Genomic DNA, 5,081 nt, shown 5'->3' on the forward strand with positions numbered 1-5,081 from the left:
CTGGGATCACAGGCATGAACTGCTGCACCTTGACTTTTCTTTCTTTTTTCTTTCTTTCTCTTTCTTTTTCCTTCCTTCCTTCTTTCCTTCCTTCCTTCCTTCCTTCCTTCCTTCCTTCCTTCCTTCCTTCCTTCCTTCTTTCTTTCTTTTCTTGTCTGCCTGACAGGATCTGGCTCTGTCACCCAGGCTGGAGTGCAGTAGCACAATCAGGGCTCACTGTAGCCTTAAACTCCTGGGCTCAAGCGATTTTCCCACCTCAGCCTCCTGAGTAGCTGGGACAACAGGCACACGCCACCATGCCCGGCTAATTTCTTTTTTCTTTTTTTTTCTTTTTTTGTAGAGATGGGGTCTTGCTATATTGCCCAGGCTGTCCTCAAACTCGTGGCCTCAAGCAATTTTCCCACCTCAGCCTCCCAAAATGCTAGATGACAGCTGCAAGCCACCACAAACGACTCTATCATAATGCAGTCTTTACAACCAGCTGCAAATAGGGCTCTGAAGTCTAGGGACGAGTCCTCAACTCCTGAAATGACAGAGGAGGAAGTGAGTGAAGTGAATGAATGATGGGCACAGTCAATATTGAGAATAATCACAATGATTGCAACTGCAAACCCTCCCCTATGCGGCCCCTGCTCTAAATGCTACTTTGTTGGTCACTGCAGCACTCTTTCAGGATGGTATCAGCACTCCCAGTAGACAGAGTGGCTCAGGGCTCACACCAGGTCCCTCAGCCCACACCCATCAGACTTGGGGTTCAAGCTCAGATCTGTCCGTTTTCAAGAGAGAGTCCAACCAGCCTGCCCAAAATCAGCCAGTGAAGACTAACCAAGGGATTGCTAGGAGACAGATGGTCTCACTGGCTAGATCATAATCAGGCAATTCCAGAGTGAGGATCCTCATCGGCCATCCCATTCCTACTGTGTTTGAGGACACATGGATGAAGCCTCGGCTCAGGGCTTCGTGTTAGGGTCCTGGGTTTGGAGGGTGGGCAGGATGTGCCTTGTCGGGGCTCCCTGCTCACCTCTCATGGCTCAACCTCGTTGCTGCTGGTGGGTCGCCTCTGCTCCTTTTCTCTTCGCTCCCTCTCTTCTTCCAGCAATGCTTTGTTCTTTTCCCTTTGACATTTCCAGAAGATGAGGATGCCTCCAGCTATTATGAGTCCCACTGCAACAAGGAACAGAGGCAGAGCCGCTTTCCATGCCATGAACTGGGAGCTTCTGGAGAAGGTAGCTAGAGAAGATTCCCAGAAGCCAGGAATATTGGGGTGAGAGAGTGTCTGTGTTCTGAGGTCAAACTCGCTAAAGGGTTCACGAGTCCAGGGACATGATATTTGCAAATTACTGTGAAATAGTTTCCAAAATAGTATGTATTTGCACACGTGGTGCTAGGAACTGAATGTCTGTGTCCCACAAAGTTCCCAAGCTGAAATCCCAAACCCTACGGTGATGATGTTGCGAGGTGATGAGGTCATGAGGGTAGAGCCCCCATAATGGATATGATGGGAATGGTGCCTTTATAAAGGGGAGAGCCTATAGAGCTCCCGTACCCTTTCCACCATGTGAGGACACAGTGAGAAGGCGCTGTCTATGAACCAGGAAGCACCCTCCCCAGACACCAAATCTGCCACGCCTTTAAACTTCCCAGCTTACAAAACTGCGGTCAATAACTATCTCTTGTTTCTAAGCCACCTGGTCTGTGATATTTTGTTATAGGCACACAAATGGAGTAAGACAGTTGGGTATAGATATATGCATAGGAAGTAGATATTAGATATCTATTTGTAGATAAAGAGAGAAGTGATAAAAAGAAATTTCACAACGAGGTAGAAATGTGGTGAATCTGAGTAAAGGATGCACAGACAACTTCTCTATTAATCTTGCAAATTTTCTGTAAGTTTGACATCATTTAGAAAAGTAAAAGTGAAAGTTTTTGTGAAAAGGTAAATTTGGAAACAACCAAGATATTTTTTAGTAGGTGAATGGATCAATAAACAGTGGTCCATCCAGATTCTGGAACATTATTCGTTTCAAAAAAGAAACAAGTTATTAAGGTATGAAAAGACATGGAGGAAACCTAAACGCCTACCACAAAGTGAGGGAAGCCAGTGTGAAGGGGCTACAGAGGCACAATTCCAACTACAGGACATTCCAGAATGCCTGGAAACTATGGAGACAGTGAAAACATCAGTGGTGGCCAGGAGTTAGGGGAGAAGGATGAATGAGCGGAGCACAGAGGATTAAGGGCAGTGACATTATTTTGTATGATACTATAATGACAGATATGTGGTGTTATATATTTTTCTAGAACCATGGGACGCCATGCCAAGAGTGAGCCCACATGGAGACTGCGTACTCTGGGTGCCGACGGCATTGTCAACGGAGGTTCATCAATCATGGTGGACATTCCTTCTGGTGCAGGGTTTTTTTGCTGGGGGAAGTTGTGCAAGGGGGTTAGGGGAATATGGGAACTCTCTGGACTTTCTACTAAAATTTGTTGTGACCCTAAAACTGCTTTAAAAAATAAAGCCTATTTTTAAAAACCCTAAAAACCATTGATATTAGGGTGTACATTTCTTGTTCCCCCAAAGGCAAGGCTCTCTCCAGTGTCCCTGCATCCTTATCTCTGTTCCTCTTCCGTAATCAGCACCCAAACAGTGCACCTTCCAGGACGCCCCAGCCAGGTGAGGACAGGGACCTGCTGCCCGTTCCCTCTTGCCACAAGCCCCACAGCTGTCTCTTAATGTCTCCAGTGTCCAGGGCCACAGAATCTTGTGCTCACTGATTGTGAGGACAGAACTGAACAGAGGACTCACCGGGCAGGTGACTTTCAGCCACCTTCCTCCTCTCAGGGAGGAGAGGGCTGGAGATGGAGCAAGAGAGACCCTCCACAGCCCTGTCCCAGAGCATCAAGCTGGATGTCACAGCCCAGAGACCCATGGTGGCCGAGGCTGAGAGATTGGTCACAGCAGGCCTAGCCTGGCCTCTGAAGTCTCGCCATTCCACCCAGGGCTTGGGGAACCAGCCTGCTAATGTGCGCTCTGCCTTGACTCCATCCTGCTGTTCCATCACCTGGATTCTGGGCTCCATGCCCAGCCCTGAAGGAAGAGACAGCGACTTGAATCTTTGCAGCCATGGCTGCTTCTATTTAAAGGAAAAACAAAATCTTGAGGATTTCCAATGTATTTTGGCAATTTCACAAACTGCCTACCCTGTATCACATGCCATCCTTAACAGAGTTGCCCCATTTCCCAGACAAAATAGGGTAAGCAAAACGGAAAAGGCCCAGGAAGATTGAATAAGCATCCTGTGTTGCAGAAGTAGAATTCACGGCACAAGATGGGACCTAGGCTTGTCTGCTTCAAAGCACAAGTTCTGAGTCACTCGGGAAACCTCCTGTATTTCAAGACTCTCTTCTCTCTCGGTCTCTCTGTCTCCTGTCATTATTTCTCTGTCTCTCTCTTCCTCCCCATTTCTGTTGCTTACTCTCTTTCTCATTCTCTTTTACTGTCTCTCTGTCTCTGTCTCTCTCTCTCTTTCTGTTACTGACTCAGTCTCTTTGTCTGTTTCATTCTCTCTGTGTTTCTCTCAATTTCTCATTCTCTCTGTCTCTCTCCATCTCTGTCTCTCCTGTCTTTTATTCTCTGTCTCTGCTTGTCCCTCTCTCTCCATCTCTCTCTCCTCATCTCTATAATTCTGTCATTCTTTCTTCACCTCTCTCTGTCTTTCTCTCCATCTATCTTTCCACCTCTGTCTGTCTGTCCCTGCTTCTCTCTCATTCTATCTCTCCATCTCTGTGTCTCTCTCATTCTCCCTGTCTCTCTCTTTCCCTTCCCTTCCCTTTCCAGTACACTGGTGTAAGGAGGGAAAGGAAGATGAGGAAGGTGACCCTGCCTTCACAGCTGCACTTCCCAGGAGCAGCGCAGGCCAGCATGGCAGCTGCGAGAGTGCACTCTCACCCTCCTGAAAAGCCCTCCACCTGAACATGCTGGGCCCCGAGGCCATGCCTGGAAGTAGGACTGATAGCCAGTTAGCCACTGGCCTCACCTGCCACCTGCACCTGCACAATGGCCTTGCCGAACTTTACACCATCCTTGAAGTGGCAGCAGTATGTCTCGTTGTCAAAGGCTGTGACCCTGTGAATCCTCACCATGGCCTTGCCCCCGGCCACATGGTCACTCACGAAGGTTGTCCTTCCTCTGTACTATGACTTTTGCTCTCTATCCATGTCCATCCCTCTCTCATGCACGTGCACAGCCAGGGAGGCCTGGCACCTGTACCACCTCAGCTCCATGTCCTCGGCACTGATATTGGGGAACAGTTGACACTGTAACTCCACATGTCCCCCAGCCATGGCCAGAATAGGGGCATGAGGCCCAATGACATCAAAGTCAGCTTTCTCTGGGAGACGCAGATCAGAAAGGGCTGGGTTAGCCATGTGTGGGGAGGCCAGGGCACTTTCCCCCTGCCCCTCCCTCATCTTGGAGGCTTTGGGGACCTCTTGAGCCCGAGCTGCTGGGAGATGCTTCAGCTTCCTGCCATGCTGGACACACACCTCCTATGCCAGGGCACCTGCCTCGACTTGCACAAGAGTCTGTCCCACAGTTTTGACAGATGCTGGCCAGTGGGAGCTGCAGGAAGACCAGGGTGACAAAGCAGATGGGCAGGAAGTCCTCTTGATCGCACATCATTGCCATTCCTGCCAGGTCAGAGCTACGCACTGTCACTGGGAGAGGAGCCACCGCCAGGAAGCTAACAGGTGCAGAGGAAAAATGCCATGGAAGAAAAAGAAGAAAAGGTCATTCACTCTCACTCCCAAACAAGTTATTAATGCTATAAATGGAGACACAGCAAGCCTCATGTGCTCCTGTACCCATCTTCTCACGGGTAACACACCTCTCACCCTAGTCCCTCTGTGGAATTCCACAAGGACATCCAGGAGGGAAGGGGTTTGATTTTCTAACCTGCTCATGAAGAGCCGTAGCCCAATCTCTAGCTGGAGACTGTCATGAAACACCAGAATGCTGGAGGAGAAAACCCAGACTCGGATTAAGCAAATTCGAGGTCAGAATGACATCAGGGGAT

General features: G+C 48.9%; 1 pseudogene across 1 annotated transcript; it reads right to left on the reverse strand.

The window, feature by feature from the left end:
- Positions 1–1,004: 1,004 nt before the first annotated feature.
- BTNL10P (Butyrophilin-like protein 10) lies at positions 1,005–4,693 on the reverse strand (annotated as a pseudogene). The gene is made up of 4 exons (XR_013395576.1): positions 4,609–4,693; positions 4,044–4,397; positions 2,813–3,094; positions 1,005–1,230 (listed from the first exon to the last, which is right to left on the reverse strand). The product of XR_013395576.1 is annotated as a Butyrophilin-like protein 10 (transcript).
- Positions 4,694–5,081: the final 388 nt, after the last annotated feature.

Source organism: Macaca mulatta, chromosome 1 (assembly GCF_049350105.2).
Source record: "Macaca mulatta isolate MMU2019108-1 chromosome 1, T2T-MMU8v2.0, whole genome shotgun sequence".
Classification (NCBI taxonomy): Eukaryota; Metazoa; Chordata; class Mammalia; order Primates; family Cercopithecidae; genus Macaca; species Macaca mulatta.